This window comes from Pseudophryne corroboree, unplaced genomic scaffold (genome assembly GCF_028390025.1).
Source record: "Pseudophryne corroboree isolate aPseCor3 unplaced genomic scaffold, aPseCor3.hap2 scaffold_430, whole genome shotgun sequence".
In the NCBI taxonomy this organism is placed as follows: Eukaryota; Metazoa; Chordata; class Amphibia; order Anura; family Myobatrachidae; genus Pseudophryne; species Pseudophryne corroboree.
Window position 1 is genome coordinate 146,814 of NW_026970062.1, and position 15,916 is coordinate 162,729.

The following is a 15,916-nucleotide window of genomic DNA, read 5'->3' on the forward strand; positions in this document are numbered from 1 at the left end:
ACATGAACTACTGCGGTGACGTTGTCTGACTGGATCAGAACTGGTTGGTCGCGAAGTAAGGTCTCCGCTTGACATAGGGCGTTGTATATGGCCCTTTGCTCCAGGATGTTGATGTGAAGACAAGTCTCCTGACTTGACCAAAGACCTTGGAAATTTCTTCCCTGTGTGGCTGCTCCCCAACCTCGGAGGCTCGCGTTCGTGGTCACCAGGATCCAGTCCTGAATGCCGAACCTGCGGCCCTCTGGAAGGTGAGCACTCTGCAGCCACCACAGGAGAGATACCCTGGCCCTGGGGGACAGGGTGATCAACTGATGAATCTGTAGATGTGACCCGGACCACTTGTCCAGTAGGTCCCATTGCAAGATCCTCGCATGGAACCTGCCGAAGGGAATGGCCTCGTATGATGCCACCATCATTCCCAGGACTCGAGTGCAGTGATGCACTGACACCTGTTTTGGTTTCAATAGGTTCCTGACCAGAGTCATGAGTTCCTGGGCCTTTTCTATCGGAAGATAAACCCTTTTCTGGTCCGTATCCAGAATAATGCCCAAGCAAAGTCAGACGAGTCGTAGGAACCAACTGCGACTTCGGGATATTGAGAATCCAGCCGTGTTGCTGTAACACCTTCAGTGAAAGTTATACGCTGTTCAGCAACTGCTCTCTTGATCTCGCTTTTATGAGGAGATCGTTCAAGTACGGGATAATTGTGACACCTTGCTTTCGCAGGAGCACCATAATTTCCGTCATTACCTTGGTGAAAATTCTCGGAGAAAATTCTGGAGAGACCAAACGGCAACGTCTGAAATTGGTAATGACAATACTGTACCGCAAATCTTAGGTACGCCTGATGAGGTGGATAAATGAGTACATGAAGGTATGCATCCTTTATGTCCAGAGATATCATAAAATCCCCCCCTTCTAGGCTGGCGATGACCGCTCTTAGCGATTCCATCTTGAACTTGAACCTTTTCAAGTATAGGTTCAGGGATTTTAAATTTAATATGGGTCTGACCAAACCGTCCGGTTTTGGGACTACAAACAGGGTCGAATAATTTCCCTTTCCTTGTTGAAGCAGGGGAACCTTGACCACCACCTGTTGAAGATACAATTTGTGAATTGCATTTAACACTATCTCCCTTTCCTGGGGAGAAGATGGTAGGGCCGATTTGAAAAACCGGCGAGGAGGCACCTCTTCGAATTTAAGCTTGTAACCCTGAGAAACAATTTCTATTGCCTAGGGATCCACCTGCGAATGAACCCAGATGTGGCTGAAAACTCGAAGACGTGCCCCCAACTGGGCGGACTCCTTTAGCGGAGCCCCAGCGTCATGCGGTGGATTTTGTAGAGGCCGGGGAGGACTTCTGTTCCTGGGAACTAGCTGTGTTGTGCAGCTTCTTCCCTCTGCCCTTACCTCTGGCAAGAAAGGACACACCTCGTACTTTCTTGTTTCTCTGTGATCGAAAGGACTGCATTTGATAATGTGGTGCTTTCTTAGGCTGTGAGGGAATATAAGGCAAAAAATTTGATTTACCAGCTGTAGCTGTGGAGACTAGGTCCGAGAGACCTTCCCCAAACAATTCCTCACCCCTGTAAGGTAAAACCTCCATATGCCTTTTTGAGTCGGCATCACCTGTCCATTGCCGGGTCCATAGGACTCGTCTATCAGAAATCGACATAGCGTTTATTCTAGAACCCAGTAGACTAATGTCACTTTGAGCATCTCTCATATATAGGACAGCATCTTTTATATGCCCTATGGTCAATAACATAGCATCCTTATCTAGGGTCTCAATCTCTGCTGATAAGGTATCTGTCCATGCTGCCACCGCGCTACAACCCCCGGCCGACGCAATTGCCGGTCTGAGTAAGGTACCAGAATGTGTGTAAATGGACTTTAGGGTAACCTCCTGCTTGCGGTCAGCATGGTCCCTGATGGTAGCCATATCCTGGGATGGCAGCGCTACCTTTTTGGATAAGCGTGTCAATGCTTTATCCACCCTAGGGGAGGATTCCCACCGTATCCTGTCCATTGGCGGGAAAGGATACGCCATAAGAATCCTTTTGGGAATCTGCAGCTTTTTGTCTGGAGATTCTCAAGCTTTTTCACATAATTCGTTCAACTCATGTGAGGGGGGAAAGGTTATCTCAGGTTTCTTTCCCTTATACATGTGTACCCTCGTGTCAGGGACAGGGGACTCTGTGATGTGCAAAACATCTTTTATTGCAATAATCATATATCGAATACATTTAGCCAATTTTGGCTGTAACTTTGCATCATCGTAGTCGACACTGGAGTCAGAATCCGTGTCGGTATCTGTGTCAACTATTTGGGATAGTGGGCGCTTTTGAGACCCCGAAGGTCCCTGCGACATAGGGACAGGCATGGGTTGACTCCCTGACTGTTCCCTAGCTTCAGCTTTGTCTAATCTCTTGTGTAATAAGTTTACATTAGCACTTAAAACATTTCACATATCCATTCAGTCAGGTGTCGGCGTTGTCGATGGAGACACCACATTAATTTGCTCCTGCTCCTCTCTAGGAGAGCCTTCTACCTCAGACATGTCGACACACGTGTACAGACACACCATACACTCAGGGAATCCTCTTATCTGAGGACAGTTCCCCAACAAGGCCCTTTGGAGAGACAGAGAGAGAGAGTATGCCAGCACACACCCCAGCGCTATATGACCCAGGAAAAAAACACAATAATTTTATGTTTACCCAGTAGCGCTGTATTTCCATATATATATGCGCCTAATTATGTGCCCCCCTCTTCTTTAAGACCCTCTTTCTACCGTGGTATAAGCAGGGGAGAGTCCGTGGAGCTTCCCCTCAGCGGTGCTGTGGAGAAAATGGTGCTGGTGAGTGCTGAGGGAGAAGCCCCACCCCCTCAGCGACGGGCTTCTGTCCCGCTCAAATATAGTAAAAAAATGGCGGGGGCTCTTATATATATATATACAGTGCCTAGCTGCATATATATTTATTTTGCCAAAGAGAGGTCTATATTGCTGCCCAGGGCGTCCCCCCTGAGCCCTTCACCCTTACACTGACTGCCGTGTGTGAGGTGTATGGGAGCAATTGAGCACAGCTTTACTGCTGTGCGTTACCTCAGTGAAGATCATGAAGTCTTCCGCCGCCTCTGAAGTCTTCTTTTCTTCTCATACTCACCCGGCTTCTATCTTCCGGCTCTGCGAGGGGGACGGCGGCGCGGCTCTGGGACGGACGGCGAGGGTGAGACCTGCGTACCGATCCCTCTGGAGCTAATGCTGTACAGTAGCCTAAGAAGCAGAGCCTATCAACTCACAGAAGTAGGTGTGCATCTCTCCCCTCCGCCCCTCGATGCAGGGAGTCTGTTGCCAGCAGGCTCCCTGAAAATAAAAAAATCTAACAAATATACTTTCTGTCAGGAAACTCAGGAGAGCTCCCTGAAAAGCACCCAGTCTCCTCTGGGCACAGTAGTAAACTGAGGTCTGGAGGAGGGGCATAGAGGGAGGAGCCAGTGCACACCCAGATCTAAAGTCTTTCTTTAAGTGCCCATGTCTCCTGCGGAGCCCGTCTATCCCCCATGGTCCTTACGGAGTCCCCAGCATCCTCTAGGACGTAAGAGAAAAATTATGCTGGCAGAAAAATCCAATTGAGTGATTAAACAGCTCCAGAGCTGCTCTGTAAGGCAAGTAAAAGGGTGTGGGCCCTGCAGCACTACCTGTAGTTTGCATTGTGCATTGGAAGCCTAGTTTGCTGTCTGTTTCCACTTCTTTTTTCTTGAGCCCCTCCCGTCTATACCCTTGTGCACTATCCTGACTTCTCCTCCTGTCTGCTTACTTTGTGCCTTCCAATGCACAATGCAAACTACAGGTAGTGCTGCAGGGCCCACACCCTTTTACTTGCCTTACAGAGCAGCTCTTGAGCTGTTACAGTGCCCAGCTGCTGCAAGAAATCAGCGTGAATGCTTCAGGGGCTGGGGCATGGCCAACATGAGCCCCACACCGAAGGAGGGTGGGGGTGTTTAATGCGAACTAGGGGTCTCGCACAATGCGAACTACAGGTAGTGCTGCAGGGCCCACACCCTTTTACTTGCCTTACAGAGCAGCTCTGGAGCTGTTACAGTGCCCAGCTGCTGCAAGAAATCAGCGTGAATGCTTCAGGGGCTGGGGCATAGCCAACATGAGCCCCACACCGACGGAGGGTGGAGGTGTTTAATGCGAACTAGGGGTCATCCAAGTGCCGCAAAAGGCCGCCATGCCCTGCACGCCCCTTTTCTCTTTTCATATGCAGACGAGGGTTGAAGCCAACTTTGACCCACTGCTTGGATGACATCGCCATATGCAAATCCATCTGCTGCAGGCCTTCCCCCAGGAATGCTTGCACTAGTTGTTGCATTTGGTTTGTTGTTTGGGGGTGCTTCAGTATTAGGCAGCCTTCTGCCCTCCCATGTTCATCTGAAAATATGTGTTCTCCCTGCAGTTGTTGTCCCCAGATGAGAGTTCCCTTGTGCTGCCTCAGTTGAATCTCCTTTACTTGACAGAGATGTGCCTGAGCAGCGGCCCTCCCCAGCCCTATCCCAAATCATACTTATTTTGCATAGGAGATACCATGGTCATGAAGACTGTTCTCCCAGGGTGCGGTTCATTCATTGCATTCTGGGTATGCTGACCCCTGTGATTTCCCCAAATGTGGGAAACTCGACTGCATTATTTAATGCGAACTAGGGGTCATCCAAGCACCGCAAAAGGCCGCCATGCCCTGCATACCCCTTTTCTCTTTTCATAAGCAGACGAGGTTTGAAGCCAACTTTGACCCACTGCTTGGATGACATCACTTGCTGCCTTTCCAATGAAGCAAGTTTAATTTAATAATAGGTGAAAAACCATCCCTACAAAGGTGTTAATCAGATACTTGGCTTTGTGGACACTTTTCAGAGCACAAATTTGTTAGCATAAAAATAAAGCCAGAAAATGAAGAGCTGTTTAATCACTCAATTGGATTTTTCTGCCAGCATATTTCTTTTTCTCTGCAACCCACTGCTAAATTGTGCTTCGTGGCTGTTTTTTTTATAAAATCACTTAATCAAATCTAACTCTGATTACATCAGAGAAGGCCAGGTACCCTACACCATAAGAGGTGGTTTGAAATTTTTACTTGTCTACTTAAAGATCACCAAAATCTGATAACGAGGTCAATTACGTCCCTAGGTGGGATTGAACCACCAACCTTTTGGTTAACAACTGAACACGCTAACTGTTTGCGCCTCAGAGACACTTTGCGAAAGTACATACTGACAAAGGTTAATAAGCATTCATCTAGAACGTTTCCTAGAAAAACTTTAAAAAGTCAATAATCTGGAGAGTTTTTGTAAGATGTTCCTTCCATCAACCAATGAAGAAACACATTGGTACTTTCCCATGATGAGTGAGTGCTTCAGGATCTCTTGCACTTACATGTGCAGCAAAGGACTACAATGGAAGCATGCTGGGCCTATAACCCAGAGGTAGGCAGATTGCAACTGTCCTCTGCTATATGCATTTTTTTTGTTAATTAAAGTAATCCAAAACTGGGATTGATATTTTGGCTCTTTTATTTTTACTTAAAGTACAATAACTTTTACCGTTTTAATTTGTTTTAATAGTATATTGACAGTATTGTTTTCTTTCAAAAATCCACTTAATTTTCTTTACCCTATTATTAAAATGGTAATTGACAAAAACAAACTACATTGTCACCAGAAGAGCAATACAAAATGTACAAGTGATATATTAAAATCATCTTTTCAGCTTGAATTTCAATGATGCATTGAGGTAACGATTTTGTGAGAAACATCTTCACCCTTAAATAAAGATTTTCTTAATTCCCTACCTGTGTGCTAATTAGATATCACCTTGTTTTCACATTAAACAGACTTCCACATGAGAAAGCAGCAAGGATGCAGTGGCGTTAATGTTTCCTGGTGTCAACCTGTATTATTTCAGTAGACATTGAAATGAGGATGCATCTTGCTGCCTTTCCAATGAAGCAAGTTTAATTTAGTAATAGGTTAAAAACCATGCCTACAAAGGTGTTAATCAGAGACTTGGCTTTGTGGACACTTTTCAGAGAACAAATTTGTTAGCATAAAAATAAAGCCAGAAAATGAAGAGCTGTTTAATCACTCAATTGGATTTTTCTGCCAGCATTTTTCTTTTTCTCTGCAACCCACTGCTAAATTGTGCTTCCTAGCTGTTTTTTATAAAATCACTGAATCAAATCTAACTCTGATTACATCAGAGAAGGCCAGGTACCCTACACCATAAGAGGGGGTTTGAAATTTTGACTTGTCTACTTAAAGATCACCAAAATCTGATAACAAGGTCTATTACGTCCCTGGGTGGGATTGAATCACCAACCTTTAGGTTAATAGCCATACACACTAACTGATTGCGCCACAGCGACACTTTGCAAAAGTACATACTGACAAAGGCTAATAAGCATTCATCTAGAACGTTTCCTAGAAAAACTTTAAAAAGTCAATAATCTGGAGAATTTTTGTAAGAAACACATTGGTACATTCCCATGATGAGTGAGTGCTTCAGGATCTCTTGCACTTACATAGGCTATTAACCAAAAGGTTCCCACCCAGTGATGTAATTGACCTTGTGATCAGATTTTGGTGATCTTTAAGTAGACAAGTCAAAATTTCAAACCCCCTCTTATGGTGTAGGGTACCTAGCCTTCTCTGACGTAATCAGAGTTAGATTTAATTAAGGTGCGCAAGGGCATAGAAGGGAGCGGTTTAAGAAAAGAGAAGTGGAAACAGACAGCAAACTAGGCTGGAGAGAGACCTGAGACAAAGAGATCTGAATTATACGAGAGCCGACCAGGGGAAACACAAATTATGCAGTCAAGTTTCCCACATTTGGGGAAATCGCAGGAGCAGCACACCCAGAGTGCAATGGGTGAGCCTTTCCCTGGGAGAAGCACCTTCATGATCATAGTATCTCACCTGGCAGGTAAGTAGGAGTTGGGCTAGTGCTGGGGAGGGTCGCTGCTCGGGTACCCCCCTGTCAAGTGAAGGAGATCCAACTGAGGCAGCACAAGGGAACTCTCGAAAGAAGAACAAGGCTAGAGGAAGATCTGAGACAAAGAAATCTGACTTTTACCAGAGCTGACCAGAGGAAAGCACAAACACAGTCCCCCACTACCACCAGGAAACATTAACGCCACTGCATCCTTGCTGCTTTCTCATGTGGAAGTCTATTTAATGTGAAAACAAGGTGATATCTAATTAGCACACAAAAAAGAAAATTAAGTGAATTTTTGAAAGAAAACAATACTGTCAATATACTATTAAAACAAATTAAAATGGTAAAAGTTATTGTACTTTAAGTAAAAATAAAAGAGCAAAAATATCAATCCCAGTTTTGGATTACTTTAATTAACAAAAAAAATGCATATAGCAGAGGATAGTTTCAATCTTTCTACCTCTGGGTTATGGGCCCAGCATGCTTCCATTGCAGTACTCTGCTGCACATGTAAGTGCAAGAGATCCTGAAGCACTCACTCATCATGGGAAAGTACCAATGTGTTTCTTCATTGGTTGATGGCAGAAACATCTTACAAAAACACTCCAGATTATTGACTTTTTAAAGTTTTTCTAGGAAACGTTCTAGATGATTGTTTATTAGCCTTTGTCAGTATGTAATTTTGCAAAGTGTCGCTGTGGCGCAATCAGTTAGTGTGTATGGCTATTAACCAAAAGGTTGGTGGTTCAATCCCACCCAGGGATGTAATTGACTTTGTTATCAGATTTTGGTGATCTTTAAGTAGACAAGTCAAAATTTCAAACCCCCTGTTATGGTGTTAGGTATTTAGACTTCTCTGATGTAATCAGAGTTAGATTTGATTCAGTGATTTTATAAAAACAGCTAGGAAGCACAATTTAGCAGTGGGTTGCAGAGAAAAAGAAATATGCTGGCAAAAAAATCCAATTGAGTGATTAAACAGCTCTTGGATGGTTTTTCACCTATTACTAAATTAAACTTGCTTCATTGGAAAGGCAGCAAGATGCATCCTCATTTCAATATCTACTGAAATAATACAGGTTGACACCAGGAAACATTAACGCCACTGCATCCTTGCTGCTTTCTCATGTGGAAGTCTGTTTAATGTGAAAACAAGGTGATATCTAATTAGCACACAGGTAAGGAATTAAGAAAATCTTTATTAAAGGGTGAAGATGTTTCTCACAAAATCGTTGCCCCAATGCATCATTGAAATTCAAGCTGGAAAGATGATTTTAATATATCACTTGTACATTTTGTATTGCTCTTCTGGTGACAATGTAGTTTGTTTTTGTCAATTACCATTTTAATAATCGGGTAAAGAAAATTAATTGGATTTTTGAAAGAAAACAATACTGTCAATATACTATTAAAACAAATTAAAATGGTAAAAGTTATTGTACTTTAAGTAAAAATAAAAGAGCAAAAATATCAATCCCAGTTTTGGATTACTTTAATTAACAAAAAAAAATGCATATAGCAGAGGATAGTTTCAATCTGCCTACCTCTGGGTTATGGACCCAGCATGCTTCCATTACAGTACTCTGCTGCACATGTAAGTGCAAGAGGTCCTGATGCACTCACTTATCATGGGAAAGTTCCAATGTGTTTCTTCATTGGTTGATGGAAGAAACATCTTACAAAAACTCTCCACATTATTGACTTTTTAAAATGTTTCTAGGAAACGTTCTAGATGAATGCTTATTAGCCTTTGTCAGTATGTACTTTTGCAAAGTGTCGCTGTGGCGCAATCAGTCTGTGTGTATGGTTATTAACCAAAAGGTTGGTGGTTCAATCCCACCCAGGGACTTAATTGACCTTGTTATCAGATTTTGGTGATCTTTAAGTAGACAAGTCAAAATTTCAAACCCCCTGTTATGGTGTAGGGTACCTGGCCTTCTCTGATGTAATCAGAGTTAGATTTGATTTAGTGATTTTATAAAAACAGCTAGGAAGCACAATTTAGCAGTGAGTTGCAGAGAAAAAGAAATATGCTGGCAAAAAAATCCAATTGAGTGATTAAACAGCTCTTCATTTTCTGGCTTTATTTTTATGCTAACAAATTTGTTCTCTGAAAAGTGTCCACAAAGCCAAGTCTCTGATTAACATCTTTGTAGGGATGGTTTTTCACCTATTACTAAATTAAACTTGCTTCATTGGAAAGGCAGCAAGATGCATCCTCATTTCAATGTCTACTGAAATAATACAGGTTGACACCAGGAAACATTAACGCCACTGCATCCTTGCTGCTTTCGCATGTGGAAGTCTGTTTAATGTGAAAACAAGGTGATATCTAATTAGCACACAGGTAAGGAATTAAGAAAATCTTTATTTAAGGGTGAAGGTGTTTCTCACAAAATCGTTGCCCCAATGCATCATTGAAATTCAAGCTGGAAAGATGATTTTAATATATCACTTGTACATTTTGTATTGCTCTTCTGGTGACAATGTAGTTTGTTTTTGTCAATTACCATTATAATAATAGGGTAAAGAAAATTAAGTGGATTTTTGAAAGAAAACAATACTGTCAATATACTATTAAAACAAATTAAAATGGTAAAAGTTATTGTACTTTAAGTAAAAATAAAAGAGCAAAAATATCAATCCCAGTTTTGGATTACTTTAATTAACAATAAAAAATGCATATAGCAGAGGATAGTTTCAATCTGCCTACCTCTGGGTTATGGGCCCAGCATGTTTCCAATGCAGTACTCTGCTGCACATGTAAGTGCAAGAGATCCTGAAGCACTCACTCATCATGGGAAAGTACCAATGTGTTTCTTCGTTGGTTGATGGAAGAAACATCTTACAAAAACTCTCCAGATTATTGACTTTTTAAAGTTTTTCTAGGAAACGTTCTAGATGAATGCTTATTAGCCTTTGTCAGTATGTAAGTTTGCAAAGTGTCTCTGTGGCGCAATCGGTTAGTGTGTTTTGTTAGTAATCAAAGGGTTGGTGGTTCAATCCCACCCAGGGATGTAATTGACCTTGTTATCAGATTTTGGTGATCTTTAAGTAGACAAGTCAAAATTTCAAACCCCCTCTTATGGTGTAGGGTACCTGGCCTTCTCTGATGTAATCAGAGTTAGATTTGATTAAGTGATTTTATAAAAAAACAGCTAGGAAGCACAATTTAGCAGTGGGTTGCAGAGAAAAAGAAATATGCTGGCAGAAAAATCCAATTGAGTGATTAAACAGCTCTTCATTTTCTGGCTTTATTTTTATGCTAACTAATTTGTTCTCTGAAAAGTGTCCACAAAGCCAAGTGTCTGATTAACATCTTTGTAGGGATAGTTTTTCACCTATTACTAAATTAAACTTGCTTCATTGGAAAGGCAGCAAGATGCATCCTCATTTCAATATCTACGGAAATAATACAGGTTGACACCAGGAAACATTAACGCCACTGCATCTTTGCTGTTTTCTCATGTGGAAGTCTGTTTAATGTGAAAACAAGGTGATATCTAATTAGCACACAGGTAAGGAATTAAGAAAATCTTTATTTAAGGGTGAAGATGTTTCTCACAAAATCGTTGCCCCAATGCATCATTGAAATTCAAGCTGGAAAGATGATTTTAATATATCACTTGTACATTTTGTATTGCTCTTCTGGTGACAATGTAGTTTGTTTTTGTCAATTACCATTATAATAATAGGGTAAAGAAAATTAAGTGGATTTTTGAAAGAAAACAATACTGTCAATATACTATTAAAACAAATTAAAATGGTAAAAGTTATTGTACTTTAAGTAAAAATAAAAGAGCAAAAATATCTATCCCAGTTTTGGATTACTTTAATTAACAATAAAAAATGCATATAGCAGAGGATAGTTTCAATCTGCCTACCTCTGGGTTATGGGCCCAGCATGTTTCCAATGCAGTACTCTGCTGCACATGTAAGTGCAAGAGATCCTGAAGCACTCACTCATCATGGGAAAGTACCAATGTGTTTCTTCGTTGGTTGATGGAAGAAACATCTTACAAAAACTCTCCAGATTATTGACTTTTTAAAGTTTTTCTAGGAAACGTTCTAGATGAATGCTTATTAGCCTTTGTCAGTATGTAAGTTTGCAAAGTGTCTCTGTGGCGCAATCGGTTAGTGTGTTTGGTTATTAATCAAAGGGTTGGTGGTTCAATCCCACCCAGGGATGTAATTGACCTTGTTATCAGATTTTGGTGATCTTTAAGTAGACAAGTCAAAATTTCAAACCCCCTCTTATGGTGTAGGGTACCTGGCCTTCTCTGATGTAATCAGAGTTAGATTTGATTAAGTGATTTTATAAAAAAAAACAGCTAGGAAGCACAATTTAGCAGTGGGTTGCAGAGAAAAAGAAATATGCTGGCAGAAAAATCCAATTGAGTGATTAAACAGCTCTTCATTTTCTGGCTTTATTTTTATGCTAACTAATTTGTTCTCTGAAAAGTGTCCACAAAGCCAAGTATCTGATTAACATCTTTGTAGGGATGGTTTTTCACCTATTACTAAATTAAACTTGCTTCATTGGAAAGGCAGCAAGATGCATCCTCATTTCAATATCTACGGAAATAATACAGGTTGACACCAGGAAACATTAACGCCACTGCATCTTTGCTGTTTTCTCATGTGGAAGTCTGTTTAATGTGAAAACAAGGTGATATCTAATTAGCACACAGGTAAGGAATTAAGAAAATCTTTATTTAAGGGTGAAGATGTTTCTCACAAAATCGTTGCCCCAATGCATCATTGAAATTCAAGCTGGAAAGATGATTTTAATATATCACTTGTACATTTTGTATTGCTCTTCTGGTGACAATGTAGTTTGTTTTTGTCAATTACCATTTTAATAATCGGGTAAAGAAAATTAATTGGATTTTTGAAAGAAAACAATACTGTCAATATACTATTAAAACAAATTAAAATGGTAAAAGTTATTGTACTTTAAGTAAAAATAAAAGAGCACAAATATCAATCCCAGTTTTGGATTACTTTAATTAACAAAAAAAATGCATATAGCAGAGGATAGTTTCAATCTGCCTACCTCTGGGTTATGGACCCAGCATGCTTCCATTACAGTACTCTGCTGCACATGTAAGTGCAAGAGATCCTGAAGCACTCACTCCTCATGGGAAAGTACCAATGTGTTTCTTCATTGGTTGATGGAAGAAACATCTTACAAAAACTCTCCAGATTATTGACTATTTAAAGTTTTTATAGGAAACGTTCTAGATGAATGCTTATTAGCCTTTGTCAGTAAGTACTTTTGCAAAGTGTCGCTGTGGCGCAATCAGTTAGTGTGTACGGCTATTAACCAAAAGGTTGGTGGTTCAATCCCACCCAGGGACGTAATTGACCTTGTTATCAGATTTTGTTGATCTTTAAGTAGACAAGTCAAAATTTCGAAAACCCCTGTTATGGTGTAGGGTACCTGGCCTTCTCTGATGTAATCAGAGTTAGATTTGATTCAGTGATTTTATAAAAACAGCTAGGAAGCACAATTTAGCAGTGGGTTGCAGAGAAAAAGAAATATGCTGGCAAAAAAATCCAATTGAGTGATTAAACAGCTCTTAATTTTCTGGCTTTATTTTTATGCTAACAAATTTGTTCTCTGAAAAGTGTCCACAAAGCCAAGTCTCTGATTAACACCTTTGTAGGGATGGTTTTTCACCTATTACTAAATTAAACTTGCTTCATTGGAAAGGCAGCAAGATGCATCCTCATTTCAATATCTACTGAAATAATACAGGTTGACACCAGGAAACATTAACGCCACTGCATCCTTGCTGCTTTCTCATGTGGAAGTCTGTTTAATGTGAAAACAAGGTGATATCTAATTAGCACACAGGTAAGGAATTAAGAAAATCTTTATTTAAGGGTGAAGATGTTTCTCACAAAATCGTTGCCCCAATGCATCATTGAAATTCAAGCTGGAAAGATGATTTTAATATATCACTTGTACATTTTGTATTGCTCTTCTGGTGACAATGTAGTTTGCTTTTGTCAATTACCATTTTAATAATCGGGTAAAGAAAATTAATTGGATTTTTGAAAGAAAACAATACTGTCAATATACTATTAAAACAAATTAAAATGGTAAAAGTTAATGTACTTTAAGTAAAAATAAAAGAGCAAAAATATCAATCCCAGTTTTGGATTACTTTAATTAACAAAAAAAAATGCATATAGCAGAGGACAGTTTCAATCTGCCTACCTCTGGGTTATGGACCCAGCATGCTTCCATTACAGTACTCTGCTGCACATGTAAGTGCAAGAGATCCTGAAGCACTCACTCATCATGGGAAAGTACCAATGTGTTTCTTCATTGGTTGATGGAAGAAACATCTTACAAAAACTCTCCACATTATTGACTTTTTAAAATGTTTCTAGGAATCGTTCTAGATGAATGCTTATTAGCCTTTGTCAGTAAGTACTTTTGCAAAGTGTCACTGTGGCGCAATCAGTTAGTGTGTAAGGCTATTAACCAAAAAGTTGGTGGTTCAATCCCACCCAGGGACTTAATTGACCTTGTTATAAGATTTTGGTGATCTTTAAGTAGACAAGTCAAAATTTCAAACCCCCTGTTATGGTGCAGGGTACCTGGCCTTCTCTGATGTAATCAGAGTTAGATTTGATTCAGTGATTTTATAAAAACAGCTAGGAAGCACAATTTAGCAGTGGGTTGCAGAGAAAAATAAATATGCTGGCAGAAAAATCCAATTGAGTGATTAAACAGCTCTTCATTTTCTGGCTTTATTTTTATGCTAACTAATTTGTTCTCTGAAAAGTGTCCACAAAGCCAAGTATCTGATTAACATATTTGTAGGGATGGTTTTTCACCTATTACTAAATTAAACTTGCTTCATTGGAAAGGCAGCAAGATGCATCCTCATTTCAATATCTACTGAAATAATACAGGTTGACACCAGGAAACATTAACGCCACTGCATCCTTGCTGCTTTCTCATGTGGAAGTCTGTTTAATGTGAAAACAAGGTGATATCTAATTAGCACACAGGTAAGGAATTAAGAAAATCTTTATTTAAGGGTGAAGATGTTTCTCACAAAATCGTTGCCCCAATGCATCATTGAAATTCAAGCTGGAAAGATGATTTTAATATATCACTTGTACATTTTGTATTGCTCTTCTGGTGACAATGTAGTTTGTTTTTGTCAATTACCATTTTAATAATCGGGTAAAGAAAATTAATTGGATTTTTGAAAGAAAACAATACTGTCAATATACTATTAAAACAAATTAAAATGGTAAAAGTTATTGTACTTTAAGTAAAAATAAAAGCTAAAATATCAATCCCAGTTTTGGATTACTTTAATGAACAAAAAAAAAAATGCATATAGCAAAGGATAGTTTCAATCTGCCTACCTCTGGGTTATGGGCCCAGCATGCTTTCATTGCAGTACTCTGCTGCACATGTAAGTGCAAGAGATCCTGAAGCACTCACTCATCATGCGAAAGTACCAATGTGTTTCTTCATTGGTTGCTGGAAGAAACATCTTACAAAAACTCTCCAGATTATTGATTTTTTAAAGTTTTTCTAGGAAACGTTCTAGATGAATGCTTATTAGTCTTTGTCAGTATGTACTTTTTGCAAAGTGTCTCTGTGGTGCAATCGGTTAGTGTGTTCAGCTATTAATCAAAAGGTTGGTGGTTCAATCCCACCCAGGGACATAATTGATCTTGTGATCAGATTTTGGTGATATTTAAGTAGACAAGTCAAAATTGCAAACCCCCTCTTATGGTGTAGGGTACCTGGCCTTCTCTGATGTAATCAGAGTTAGATTTGATTAAGTGATTTTATAAAAAAACAGCTAGGAAGCACAATTTAGCAGTGGGTTGCAGAGAAAAAGAAATATGCTGGCAGAAAAATCCAATTGAGTGATTAAACAGCTCTTCATTTTCTGGCTTTATTTTTATGCTAACTAATTTGTTCTCTGAAAAGTGTCCACAAAGCCAAGTGTCTGATTAACATCTTTGTAGGGATGGTTTTTCACCTATTACTAAATTAAACTTGCTTCATTGGAAAGGCAGCAAGATGCATCCTCATTTCAATATCTACGGAAATAATACAGATTGACACCAGGAAACATTAACGCCACTGCATCTTTGCTGTTTTCTCATGTGGAAGTCTGTTTAATGTGAAAACAAGGTGATATCTAATTAGCACACAGGTAAGGAATTAAGAAAATCTTTATTTAAGGGTGAAGATGTTTCTCACAAAATCGTTGCCCCAATGCATCATTGAAATTCAAGCTGGAAAGATGATTTTAATATATCACTTGTACATTTTGTATTGCTCTTCTGGTGACAATGTAGTTTGTTTTTGTCAATTACCATTTTAATAATCGGGTAAAGAAAATTAATTGGATTTTTGAAAGAAAACAATACTGTCAATATACTATTAAAACAAATTAAAATGGTAAAAGTTATTGTACTTTAAGTAAAAATAAAAGAGCACAAATATCAATCCCAGTTTTGGATTACTTTAATTAACAAAAAAAATGCATATAGCAGAGGATAGTTTCAATCTGCCTACCTCTGGGTTATGGACCCAGCATGCTTCCATTACAGTACTCTGCTGCACATGTAAGTGCAAGAGATCCTGAAGCACTCACTCATCATGGGAAAGTACCAATGTGTTTCTTCATTGGTTGATGGAAGAAACATCTTACAAAAACTCTCCAGATTATTGACTATTTAAAGTTTTTATAGGAAACGTTCTAGATGAATGCTTATTAGCCTTTGTGAGTAAGTACTTTTGCAAAGTGTCGCTGTGGCGCAATCAGTTAGTGTGTACGGCTATTAACCAAAATGTTGGTGGTTCAATCCCACCCAGGGACGTAATTGACCTTGTTATCAGATTTTGTTGATCTTTAAGTAGACAAGTCAAA

The 15,916-nt window shown here is 39.6% G+C and overlaps 1 non-coding gene and 1 pseudogene across 1 annotated transcript; one reads left to right on the forward strand and one right to left on the reverse strand.

Annotated features, from left to right (window-relative positions):
- Window positions 1-4,568: 4,568 nt before the first annotated feature.
- Window positions 4,569-4,747, forward strand: LOC135026197 (U1 spliceosomal RNA; annotated as a pseudogene).
- A 2,081-nt stretch (window positions 4,748-6,828) lies between these two features.
- On the reverse strand, window positions 6,829-6,991 carry LOC135026131 (U1 spliceosomal RNA). Its single transcript, XR_010222793.1, has one exon. It is a non-coding gene; the product is annotated as a U1 spliceosomal RNA (small nuclear RNA).
- Window positions 6,992-15,916: the final 8,925 nt, after the last annotated feature.